The sequence below is a fragment of the Acomys russatus genome, chromosome 31 (assembly GCF_903995435.1).
Source record: "Acomys russatus chromosome 31, mAcoRus1.1, whole genome shotgun sequence".
NCBI classification, from domain to species: Eukaryota; Metazoa; Chordata; class Mammalia; order Rodentia; family Muridae; genus Acomys; species Acomys russatus.
Genome location: NC_067167.1, coordinates 24,587,253 through 24,601,644, shown reverse-complemented (window position 1 = coordinate 24,601,644; position 14,392 = coordinate 24,587,253).

The following is a 14,392-nucleotide window of genomic DNA, read 5'->3' as shown; positions in this document are numbered from 1 at the left end:
TCTTTCTTTCCTTACCTTCCTATTTCTTCTGTTTTTCCTTCTTTTATTTTCTTCTTTCTTTGTTTAGACTTAGTCTCACTTGCCTGTCTGTTTTCCAAGTGTTAGTGCTGGGATTAAAGGTATAAGCTACATGCTTGGCTGCTTGTTTCTTGAATAAAATTCCTTTTTAAAATCCAAATAAAATGACTTGAAGCATTCAAATTTTGTAAGGCAATAAGTATTTCCTCAGGGTTAACAAATGGCCAGAAATTTAATTTCTGTGTTTTTCCTTCAAATTTAGTTTCCTGTTAAAGTTGTATTTTTATCTTTATTTTTGCCATATCTTTAGATATTCGTCACATTTTTGTTTTTCAAGTCCTTAGTGAAGATTCTCTTTATTAGCATCAAATAATCAGGAAAACTGTAGTTTTCAGTATTTTATAGTAACTAAGACAATGTTCACAGCATCAATTCACTTACCAAAATTGAGTTTTGAAAGATTTTATAGTGGTATTATGGTTTGTTTATTTATCATTTTCACAACAAATATTTTCAGAAAGCAATGTATTAATATGCTTCAACTCAGGGGTCTAGTTATTAGATATAGCCAATACTAAAGACTAAAGCTTTGTTCTTGCTTATTTTTCATGCACCAAAAGAAACCTTTAGATAATTCCTATTATGAGTTTTTGCAAGATTTGGTTTGTTTGTCTGTTTGTTTTCAGCACAAATAGCATTCTGAGTACGGGAATTAATTTCAGATTAAATACGTCATAGTATACTTTTTTGTATTTTTAAAAGCAATTTTAAGCCTGCATACAATAAAAGAATATATGTATATTACATATAGTACTTTATATGACCGTAGCACATTCTACACATGAGGCCATATCTGGTTTCTGTTCCAGAGTGTTTGAGTCTCTGATCATCATTTCATTCTCCTTAGCTTCTTAACTTTTATTTGTCCAGTTGTAAACAGACTCTTCTTCATTTGGAGATTATGATTAGTACAACATATTTGTATTCATGGGATAAAGATGACATTCCTGGGAATAATAACATGATTTATAAAACTCAGAGAAAAACATGTAATTCAAATATTTTACCTGAGAATTCACTGATAATTCTGAGGGAATCACCTGCTGGGCATTTCCTCAAAAGGCTAATATTCCAAATTAAAATATTACTTTTTCATTTTTTGGTGGCTTTACTTCACACTTTCTTTTTGTTAAAATTCTAATTCTGTACTCTACTATACATTCCTTAGCACTGTTTTATACAAAGAAAAAATGTTGTTACGTCAAGTTTCTAAAATACTATAGGTCATAAACTATCTATAAACAAAGTGTTCAGTATTGAACTTGTGTCTTAGTTAGGGTTACAATTGTTATGAGAAAACACCATGGCCAAAGAAGCTTAAGTAAGAAAGGGTTTATTTGGCTTACACTTCCACAGATCTGTTCATCGTTGTAAGAAGCTATGACAGGATCTCAAACAGTGTAGGGTCCTGGAGACAGGAGCTGACAAAGAGGCCATGGAGGGGTGAGGGGTGTTGTTACTGGTTTGCTTCCATAGCTTTGCTCAGCCTTTTTTTCTTTCTTTCTTTCTTTCTTTCTTTCTTTCTTTCTTTCTTTCTTTACTTTTTCCATTTAAATTTTCTATTTATTTATTCACTTTACATCCTCTTATAGACCACCCCTCCTCACATCTCAGCCCCACCCTCTCTCAATCTCTCCCACATCTCCCTCCCCTATTCCTCAGAAGAGGGAAGTCCCCTTCCCATCCCTTCTCTCTACTCCCCCTCATCAAGTCATATCAGGACTGAGTGTGTCTTCTTCCCCTATGGCCTGGCAAGGCAGTCCTGCCAGGGGGAAATGACTGAAAACCTAGAGAGAGAGAGAGAGAGAGAGAGAGAGAGAGAGAGAGAGAGAGAGAGAGAGAGAGAGAGAGAAGCTAGCAAGAGAGACCATGTCAGAGAGCCCCCACTCCTCTTTCTAGGGGACCCATATGAATACTAAGCAGGCACTCTTTGTAGGGAGCCTAAATCCAGTCCATGAAATGTCCTTGGTTGGTACTACAGTTTCTGCAGACCCCACTGGGCCCTGGTTAGTTGGCTCTGGTTGTCTTCCGGTGAAACTCCAGATCCTTTTCTCCTTTCCCTACTTTTTTACAAGATTCCCAATGCCCAATGTTTGGCTGTGAGTCTCAGCATATGTTTTGAGGAGCTGATGGGTGAAGCCTCTCAGAGGACAACTCTGCTTGTCTCCTGTCTGCAAGCAGAGCAAACTATCCTTAATGGTGTGAGGGGTCATTTCTCTCCCATGGGGTGAGTCTTGGGTTGGGCTGGGCACTGGTTGGAACTTCTGTCAATCTCAGCTATATCTGTTCTATATTTATCCCTGCACATCTTGTAAGCAGGGTGAATCCTGGTTTGAGGTTTTTGTGGTGGGTTGGTGTTTTCTTCCTTTCACTGGGAGACTTGTCTAGTTAGAGGTTTTCCTCTTCAGTCTCTATGGCCCTTACTATGAGGAGTCTCTGCTAGAGTCCCTCTCATATCCCCTTGGAAGCTTACCTTGACTTAGGTCTCAGCTTGTCACAGAGATGCCCCTGATCACAAATTCTCTTTTCTCTACTGGCCTTTTGTTCTCAGGCCCCCATTTTCCCCAAGGTCTGTTCTCCTCCCTTGTATCTCTCTGTGTTTCATTTCCTACTTTGTTTCCTCTTTTCAACTGCTACCTCTGTGTATTCTATTTCCCCTTCCAAGTGAAGTATTAGCATCCTCCCTTGGAGCCTCCTTTTGCTTATCTTCTTTGGGCTGCATTGGAGTATACTTATCCTGCATTATAAAGCTAAAGTCCACTTATAAATGAGTGCATACCCTGTGTATCTTTCTGGGTCTGGGTTACCTAATTCAGGATGATTTTTTCTAGTTCCTTCCATCTTCCTGCAAATTTCATGATTTCTTTGCTTTTAATAGCTAGTAGTATTCCACTGTGTAACTGTATCACAGTTTTTAATCCATTCTTTGGTTGATGGACATCTAGATTGTTTCCAGCTTCTAGCTATTACAAATAAAGCTGCTATGAACATAGTTGAACAAGTGCCCCTGTTGTGTGGTGCAGCGTCTTTTGAGTATATACCCAGGAGTGGAAATCAATCTGGCACTTTCTCAGCCTGCTCTCTTATAGAGCCCAGGACCAGCAGCCTCAGGGATAGCACCACCCACCATGATCTGGGCTCTCCCCCATCAGTCACTAAGAAAATGTCTTACTGCTGGATGTTATGGAGACATTTTTTCAATTTAGATTCCCTCCCTTCAGGTAACTCTAGCTTGTATCAACTTGACACAACTGATAATGATGAATACTTTTATTGAGCAGATTTAAATAATAAACTAAGTAATAAATATTGTGTATATTTAGTAAATAATTACAGAATTTTCCTAGTATATGTTACAGAATAAAAATTACCCCATTTCTTTAGTTCGTATTTTCATCAATGACATTTATGACTAGTTTATGTGTTAGTAAAAGGCAAGTCTCATAGTATTTAAGAACTTGATTTTTTTAATTCTCAATAAATGTAGAATAAAAAGTGAGATTTTGTTTGGATATAACTTGATAGTGTTAAGTAGTATTAAAACAGCTTTACTCAAAATATTTTATTTGTGCTTTAATTTACAGAGATACAAATCTACCATTATTACAGAGATGTAGGACAGGCGTGATGGCTGGAGCAACAAATTGAGAGGTCACATATTGAAACACGAGGAGGAATCAGGGAAAGAATGTGGGAAAGGCTTGAGACTTTCAAGTGACATTTCTTCCAGCAAGGCCACACTGTCCCTATGACCATAGTAGGTACTACATCCTGGAGGCTAGGTGTTCATATTCCCAAGTCTACGGGTAATATCTCATTCAAACCAGAGCACCTCACACTGTGTTTACCGTAGTCATGTAGGTATATCATAAAGCAAGTCCATTCAGTGCAATTTCAAAAATTCATGTCGCCTTTCTTAGTGTTAACACTGTTTGATAGTCCAAAGTCTCTACTGAGACTCAAGACAATCTTAACTGTTACCCCTGTTGAAGAAGAAGAAGAAGAAGAAGAAGAAGAAGAAGAAGAAGAAGAAGAAGAAGAAGAAGAAGAAGAGAAGAGAAGAAGAAGAAAAGAAGAAGAAGAAGGAGAAGAAGAGAAGAAGAAGAGAGAGAAGGAGAAGGAGAAGGAGAAGGAGAAGGAGAAGAAGAAGATTGCATACTTCCAACATACAATGGCACAGAATATACATTAGCATTCTAAAAGGGAGTAATAGAGGTATAGGGAGGAAATAGTAGACCAAAAAAGGCTGAAACCTGTCTAGCTTAGCTACCTGCAGCACACTTCTCTCATACACACAGTAGCTCAACTCCCTATGTGCAGATCTCCTTGGCAGATATCCCAGATTCTGACACCAACATCTACAGTCTGGTCTTCAAGGTAAGCCAGACTTCACTTTCACAGCTTCAGAGGATGGCCTCTATGGGCATCTCCCCTAGGAAATCCCGTGCCAAATGCATGCCTGAACTCAGCAGCTCTCTGGAACCATAAAGGTAGATTCCACAACTCCATCCCTTGTTTATCTCACATGGCATTAAGGACAGTGCTATGTGAACAACACTTCTGAGTTTGGCTGCCAGCATGAGGTGGATTCTGGCTCCCTGAAACCACATTTTCTACAGCTTTTGTTTGTTGTTCCTTTCCTCCAGCTGGCAATTCCCTAGACCCTTTTCCTTTCAAAAGGAGAAAAACTTAGCTAGATAGTCTTGTCCTGAGGGCACCTTTTCATTTATTTAAACATCAGGCTTCTCCTTAATGTCTTTAATCTTCTTAATCTGTGCTCTTTCTCTTTAAACTATAGACTTTATATTTCTTTCTGCCTCATTTGCTCTTTTCCATTTCAGATCTGCATAAAAGCAATTACTAATAGCCATGGCAAAGAGTCAATATTGGGCTGCTTTGAAATCTGCTTTGCCAAAAATATTAGGCCATTGCTTTTAAACTTTGCCACAGGCAAGTTCTTAGGATAAGGCCAGAAAGCAGACACATTCTCTGTTAAACTATCACAAGACAAGTCTCTCCCCTCTGTTAGTATTGCTCCCTTCTGAAGCCTCTTGAGGCCTCCATAGTCTGCACAGCTCTCAGCACTACTGCCTTCCATGCTTTTACATTCCACACTTCCAGGTCCCAACTTCTGTCTTAGTTACTATTACATGACAAAACATCATGATCTAGGCAACTTATAGAAGCGTTTGGAGGCTTTTATATCTAGGAAACGTAGATTCTATCACCATTATGCAGAGGGAGCATGGCAGCATGGGAACTATAACAGCAGAACTAGGAACTCCTGTCTTGAACTCCACACAGATCAGAGAAAAAGACTGAACTGGAGATGTGGCTTTTAAATCTCAAAGTTGGAGCTCAGCAACATTCTTCCGCTAGCAAAGTCTTGCCTACTAAACTGCCCCTACTGTACCAGCAAGCAGCGGCCAATTACTTAAATTCCTGAGACACTAGAGGGCATCTCATTCAAATGACCAACATAGCAAATGTTTGCTATTTGTTAATCTTAGCCCATATTCAACATGACTCTGTGTGCCTTCTTAAGACCTGTTTCAAGCATTATGTAAAATAAGTTAAATTTAGTTTTATCCAAGAAAAACATCACTTTTGGAAAGGTTACATAGGTTTAATATTTTGGAAAGTGTCATATGGAACCTCCAGTGGCATGTTTGATGGTAGTGTAGAGTATATAAAATACATACCCAGCACTTATATGACAGCAGGGAGTCCTCCAAAGGCTTAGTTCATTCCAGTATTTCCACTTTGGATTAAGCACTGTCTAAACTGTGACATTAAAGCATCTAACCTTCTCCACTGGAAGCAGATATACCAAGTTTCTGTTTCTACCTCACCTTTGGCTTAGAAATTTAAAGACTACTGTGTTTTTCCTAGTTAGTGAGTTTTCAGTTGCCCTGGCGATGGTGACTTTCCACATTCCTTTATCTCAGCTTGTTGAAGGCTTTAGTTATAACCTCTGCCAAAATTAACAAACCACACTTCTAATACTTTGGGCTTAGAATCATTTGGGCAGCAATTCAAGCATGGATAGTTAAAGTTGCATTGCAGACCCCCACATCAGATTCTCCAAGGTGAAGTCAAAGCATCCATTCTTTTCACAGGCGCTCTTTGTCAATCTGTTGTGGAAACAGCTTTGCAAATGATCTTACAATGACTCAGGACTCATGGCGACCTAGAAATTTAACCATAGGGCACTGTTCTCCAGAGTCTGCACTAGTTTTGAGTTACAAATTCCAGTTGTTTATTATTATTATTATTATTATTATTATTATTATTATTATTATTATTATTAAAAAGAATAGTGTAGTTCCATTAGCCATCTCTGAATTGCTTCTACTAAAGAGAATTTAATTTTTTTCATGAAAAATATATACTCAGAACACTTTAACATTTTTATTAAGTAATTTATTCAGATTAAATCTCAATTGTTATCCCCTCACCTGTATTTTCCCATTACCCCCTCCTTCCCTCTTTCACTCAATTCCCCTCCCCTAGGTCTATGGCGGAAGGGACCTCCTAACCCACCATATGATCACAGTCTAGCAGGTCTCATCCTGGTAGCCTGCTTACCCTTCCTCTGAGTGTCACCAGGCCTCCTCACCAAGGGGAAATGGTCTAAAAGGGGGCACCAGAGTTCATGTCAAAGTAAGTACCCACTCTCCACTCAACTGTGGAGAATGTGCTGTCTATTTTTAAAGCAATTCCATGTTCTATACCTGTACCAAAAAGGGAACTAACTCATAGCAATCTCACATATGTACAAGATGATGTTAATAAATGTTTAAAAATATCTCTTAGTTCTGAAAGGTATAAAACTACCTTTACTTTCTTATATAAAGTAATTAAGTATGCATTCTTCTAGTTCCTGGCAGTAGATTTGTTATTACCCACCCACTTCTAGCTGTTTGCGATTTGTGAAAGTGTCAAAGAGCACAGCAAAGAGGCAGAAATGCATCTCACATAGAAACCAATCCTAATTATGAAGACTCTTTATTTGTAAGTACATTTTTAGAGAAAACATAAGTATATTGGGTATGTGATGAAACTAGCAGTATCTACACATTTTCATTTTTACATAGACTTGCTACTTTGCATGCATCGTCGAAGTTTTGTAACACATTTGGAGTATACTGAAATTCACTTATCTCTAGATATATTTCACTCTTGTATGATCTTTTAACTGATAGGAACTACCATTAATGGCATTCTCAAATTCGCTTAACTTTTCCTTTATATTGGGCTTTGTAACTTTTCATTATGCTTAAAGCAAAAAGGATTATTTACATGTATTTTAAGAGATTTTGTAATTATTTTCTTGGTGTTTATGAAACTATAAGAGTACTGGTTGAAATCTGAAGATGGGAAGTTTTCTGAACTGTACCACTATTTCCGAGTTACCTTATTTTAATATGTTAAAAGAATTGGTATAACAAAAGTAAGAACGTATTGGAATATATTCATTAAAGAAGGCCATAAAATTCAGTTTATTCTCCAATAACAAGAATGTCAAGTAAAATGCATACATTCATATAACGTTGTGGGTATGAGACTTGAATACTGAGCTATTCATAGACCATGTAACTGTAACATTAGTTTTTTAAATTTCTTTCTTTTTTATGATCTGTTTGTACATTATCTGATTTCCTGAAAAGTTACTTTTCTGTGCAGTGCTTTTTTAATTAAACAATTTTTATTTTTTACATATACATTTATATTATTCCACATATATACAATAAACTACCTATAGCAAGAAGAACCATGAAATAATCAGGAATTATATAAATGTTACATTCTTAGTTTTTTTGCTATTTGTATTTGACATCCTTGAAGAAAACATCTTTCCTATCTTGGTGCATCTAAAATTCTGAATGTACATCAATGTTCATCATATTTTGTCATTATCAACTTAAAACATCTATCTATACCTAAAAGCATCTTAACCCCTAAACAAGTAAGCTTCATTGTACAACTAAGCTACCTGGTCTTCAACTTCCTCAGAGACTTGAGAAGGAATAAACTTGATTACCTGAGTATGTTGGGAGTGCAGGTTAGTAGCTTTCCAACTGAGAAAGATGACAGAGACAGTTTGCTACCTGAATAGTCACCCAAAACTCTCTATAATGTTGGAGTATCTTCTTAAGCCTTCTGGCCCAATATAGATTACAGACATATTTATGAGGCAGGAACTATTAAGGGCTTGCTTACCCTGTCTTGGCAGAGTTTGGCTGTTAACTCTGCCTGAATCCAAGCTTGTACTTTTTTAGGCAGAATTCAGTTTGTGGTAGAAATGAGGACATTTTTCCAAATGGTTTGTTTGCCACATTTGAAGCCATCTCTCTCAGGAGGTTCTTTGATGCTCATCATCCTCTTTGAGGTAGGATGGATGTTGTTAGGAGTTAACCTGTCTCATTGTCAGTGAATCTTTATAATAATAAAAACATTTTTAAATGCCACAGTCTTCATGTTTCTGAAGTTTTTGAACATGTTATCCTATCACATTTATCTGCCGCACCTAAGATGTATATTCTTGTGATAAAAGTAGACTAGCAATTGACATGATCATGATTTGATCAACTAACAATTAACTTGTATAACTTATTTATCCTAAACAGCCTGCAATAGCACTTTCAACGTATTGGAAGTAACCCCTGTATTATAATTGAGTTATATGGGTACAATACCTCATATAGAGTATATATATATGATATAGATATGGATATAAAGATAGAAAGTGTATAAAGAATAAACTTACATTTGAATTCTATACCAGTGTATATAGAATTAAGCATATTTTGTATTTATATACAAAATTCTATTCCAGTGAATTGAAAATAACCTTGTGAGTGACAACTGAGACATTAAGTTGAGGAGTAGATTCACTAATCTACATTTTGTTCTATCTTTCCTATATTTCTATATCCCCCCTTCTTTCCTTTCAACCCCTATCTCCAAATCTAAGAATATAAGATAAGGGAAAAGAGAGACATTGCTGAATCTAACGTTGTTTTCTTTCTAAATAAGACCAATAATAACTTACAACCAACTCTCATTGATTATAGCCCTCTATAGCCCAAGGAAACAACCAAACACCTACTTAATGCCCCTTAAAAGAATGAGTCATCGTTCTCTTCAGGTTTCTTCTGCCTGATTTGGAATGAATACTACCTAGTAGGGGCCGAAATAAAATTGGGGAGGAAATGGTTAAACAAGCTAGGAATTGGATTTGTGGTCCAGTTTCTAAATGTTGAGAAACTTCAGGCTTAATTGACATCCGGTGTGGGACAGTCTGAAATGCCTGACCAATTGGGATTGGAAGCTTTCTTTGAAAATGTCCTGGGAGCTGTCTTGTTCTAATGAGAACCAGCAATTGAAGCATTTGGTGCTGGAACATGAAGGATATCAGTGTCCAGCATGCTGGGAGGAATGAATCCTGTCCAGTCTGATCCAATGTCAGTGTGTGGTTCTTTTGTTCTGAAAGCATATAATTTCTTACAAGCATCATACAATCCTAATTTTATAAGTGTATAAGGTGTGCATGACTTTTTAAGCTCAGGAAATGAATTAGTGTTGTAATTTAGGATATATAACATAAAAACACTGTTCAGTCACACCAAGATGATCATATAGAAAAGGCAGCAATAGATCTAAGTTATAGACCATAATTTGGTTCACACACAACCAATAATAGATGCAACTCTAAAATAGTGGGAAAAAGTTCTGTGACAAATGTTGTGAAATGACTTCTTTTATTTTTTATTTTTATTTAATTAATTTATACAGATTACAATTCAATTGTTATCCCATCACTTGTATCCTCCAGTTCTTCCCTCCCTCCTGCTTTCACCCTATTCCCCTCCCCTATGTCTATGACTGAGGGGGACCTCCTTCTCCACTTTATGGTCTTAATCTATCAAGTCTCATCTTGGTAGCTTGCTTATTCTTTCTTTGAACTCCACCAGGCCTCCCCACCACTTTTAATCATCTAAAAAAAGTCATCTCAATATATTAAAAAAAACTTTTAAAAATACCTGCAACTCTAGATTGTTCCAAAGTTTAAAAACTAAAGCATAAATGTGTATATCAAAAGAAGGTAGAAACTATTTTAAAAATTGTTGGTTATGCAATATGACAGCTTATAGGGTATTGTTATCAGAATGCACCCTTTACTGCCAGGTGTTGGTGATGTCACTTTAAGTAGGTTTAGAGTTATGGCAAGAAGAAGTACATCACTGGGGTTAGACATTAAGGTTAAAAATCCCAGTGACATTACAGTTCCAGGATTTCTTTCTCTGCTTCATCCTTGCTGCTAGAAATCTGAGTTCTGAGGTGTTTCTGTTGCTGGGTCTGCTGCATGCTTCCACAATTCCCTGACATTACTTATCCTCTGTAATTGTAAGTTCAGGTAAAGGCTTACTTCTGTAAGAAATGTTATTACAGCAATAGAGAGGTAACCAATGTACAGCCCTTTAAAGAATAACAAAAAGTCCATTGTCAAATATTAACCCATAAAATCAACTAAATATCTTTATTTTTTTCATTTTTAAATTCATAAATAAAAAATAAGATTATCTGTGAAGAGTATGTTTCCAATTACGATCATAAAAGATTAATTTCCACATATGTGGATGATAGATGTTATTAAAATTGAAAACACTTTTGCCGCTATTTAAGTCATTGTTTCTACATCTTGCCTCACAGGAATTTTTGGAAGGGTATCATAATAACATAGCAAATGACTTGAAAAATCCAAATGCTCACCAAAAGATCATGCAATTGATGAGAATACCCTACTCTGGTTAGACGGGGGAAAGATTTCCATATGAACAATGTGGGGTCCTTTTCAGAGCAGTCACTTCTCTGAGTGAGAACAATATGTATGAAGGCAACATGACAAATTATCTGTCTGTTCTGGATATGGTACATTACATATGTCTGAATATGTAACTAATTATACATGTATTTATTCATGTTATTTAGAACAATTTATACATTAAAGTTAATAACTTAAGTGTCAGAACAAACCCACTTGGGCAGCTGGGTCACAGTAGTAGAAGTGAAATTTTATAATGCTCATTATCTGAACAAATTGACATTTCTACAATGTATCTGTTTTCAAAAAGTAAATATCCAATTATATTACATGTGTATGAAGTGTAGTATCTTATTAGCCACCTATAAAAGCACCCTCTATGTATGCTTTAGAAAAACAACATGTCAATTGCTTATATGAATTATGAAGATAATCACTGAGATTTTCATATATCAATCTATTAATAATAGCACTAAATTTTTCAGTTCTCAATTCTAACAGTTATTAAACCATGACTTACCAAAAAAATTTAAAGATTGTCTCTCTTCTCTAACTATTATAACATAGGCAAAGAAAGTAGTATAAACTTAATCCTATATGCTTGGCTGGAAAGTATATACAATCTTTTAATAAGGTTTTTTTGGATAATTGTAGAATGAGGTAGCAAATCTTCTTATGATTCAGGGATGAACTATTTGAAATAGTATAAATTGAATGCTTATTTGGGGTGAGCAGCAACAGAATGAGATACAATAGAAAGAACCCACAAGATCTTGAACATTCTTACATGAAATAGCTTCACTTTAAAAAGAAAGAAGCCATGCATAATAATCCGCATACAAGTTAGGGCAGAGTTCTCTAACAAGTTGAAACAAATATAAATGAAACCTGTTAAAAAGTTTTCTTAGATACAATTTGGTACACATTTTTTTTGGTCAGGACATACTAATCAATCTTAAAATAAATTGTATAAGCTAGCTTTGCTAGTATATAATTCCAGATGTCATGTGATTTGTTTTAAACAGAACTATTTAAATAAAGAAAATATCACAGATGGGATACAATAATCTTTTATTTCTACTGGATCAGTTATAACTTGAAGAAACAATAGTTTATATTTGTCACACGAAGTTTATAAAAACAGTAAGGCAGCATGAAAAGAAGAAGTCCAGTGTTATTTTATAAGCTAACTCAGGATTAAAAGGTATTTTTTGTCACTAGAAAAATAGTTTTTAAATATAACAATAACTCTACTCTGCATTATAAAATGCATCACAGAAATATATTTTTCATAAACAGTGGTGGTTTAAATAAATACAAAAATAAAAGGAATTTAATGGGTTAGAAAACTTCTTATGTACTCATAAAGCATTATAATTTTGCAATTATGAAGAAAAATGATGCAGAGATTTAATTTAGGTATTAAAAGATCCTGTGTGTCTACCAGTTCAAACCCAACACTATGCCATCTTTTTCTTACATATGCACAATGCTTAGATGTTATAACATTGTCATTAAATTAAAAGAGATTTGAGTTGTTTTAAGTCAGAATCTCTGTTAGTTAAAAAAAGAATGATTTTCTAGACTTGAATTTTATGCAATATATATGTATATATTAAAACACCACATAGTGCACCATAATTATGTACACTTTTTCATGTTAATTAGAAATGTTGTCATATTAATATAAGTCATAACAATGTAAAGATCTAGTATTTACTCCCTAAATTTCTAGGTAGAGTTCTTGTTACTATTTTAAAGCCTGCTAATGTGCATACTTATCTAAAAATTGCACAAGTGAATATAATGTAAGAAAAAAAATCACAAAATATTAAAACCCTTTGCAATTTAGCAGTTCAGTTCACAAATAGAACAAGAGGCTAAGAAGTTGATAATGACCAATCACATTAAAAAGGCAGATAATAACACTCTGCTGGGTGATGGAAGTTAGAAGATTACATAAATATACAGCTTAATATATAAGAGGAGGTCAAGAGAAGCCCGTCTAGGATATTTGTAAATTCACAGATGAGATTAGAACTACCTAGATGGGACACAACGGTGTGAAAGGAAAGAATACTTTGAACACACTCAAAGTAGGAAGTTTGGGGCTTGATAGCATGGGTTTTTAATCCCAGTACTCTGTAGGCAGAGTTCTAACTGTGGAGGGAGTTCCAGGGCAGTCAGGGCTACACAGAGAAACCCTATCTAAAACAAAACGAAGCCAAATAAAACCACCACCAACAACAAAACAAAGCAACACTGCCCCCCCAAAACTCACACAAAACACACAAACAAAAACAAAAGAAAGAAAGGAAAGTAGGTAGCATTTCACTGTACTGTAAAAGAGGGAAACAAGCCTCTTCAGCAGAAGGATGCACAAACACCAAGCGTGCTCTGAGAACCTAGTGCTTGGAAAAATACACATTGTGTACTGTGGCTTGCTTCCTCTAGCTGCATATGGCCACCTCATGTTTAATCTGCCAGGCTACTTAAGGCCTTGTAATTCACTAACTTTCTAAAGACAATTAAAGCATTAAACCTTCAAGTACTGCATTTATAAGCTTAATTATCAATTTAACAATAAATAATGTAGTATCTATGAGATCACTCATGATTTCTATCTGTATAAATATGTTAATATATAACTATATTAGAGTTTCACCATAGAAACTAATTGCCATGTGATTTAATGGAAGAAACTAGGGCACAGATATATTTTAATAATTAAAGAAAATTTAAACTCTGCCATGAGTTTTAAAAGTCTTCATTCTAAGAGAAGTTTTAAACAACCTTTACAGTAAAATTCAGAACTGCACCTTAGACACCATTATTCTAAGCAACTGTGCGAAAGCAGAAGTCAATTCAAAGTTCCTAAAGTGAACCGCTATGACTAGATCTTATCACTGCTGTCTACGAACTTAGATAATGTGGTCCAGTGGCATAGTGACATACTGAGCACTTGTTTTCTTGGTAAACATACACTCCAAAGAGATAGCTTTCATTTTAGGAAAAGAGAGTAACAGATGGCTTATCATTTCTTCTAATCTTCTGACTTCAATCTATATTAATAACAATGAATACGTCAACAATTTAGCATGCCCTTTAGTGAGCTAATGGGCTGTTGTAGGTGAACTTTCCTTTCACAATAAGTCGTCCACTCTTTCTTTAAAAGTGTAATGTGTGTGGCCCTGATTGCTTACACTCTATTGTAGTATTTCCATGAAATGGAACTTCTTATTGTATGGCCCCCAAAATATTTTTGGTTTAAAAAGAATGGCAACATGAGTCTTTCCCAGATGTGAAACTTGGTGAAAGGATAAGGATCTTCCCAAAGACAGATGAAGCAGGTAAAGGGGGAAGGGAGAAAGAACAGCTGGGAAGAGCAATTCAAGACATTGAATCCACAAAAAACCTGGTAAAATCTTTAAGAACATTCATACTTTCAAAGAGAGAACAGTGAAACAAACAGTTGAACCAGTTTGT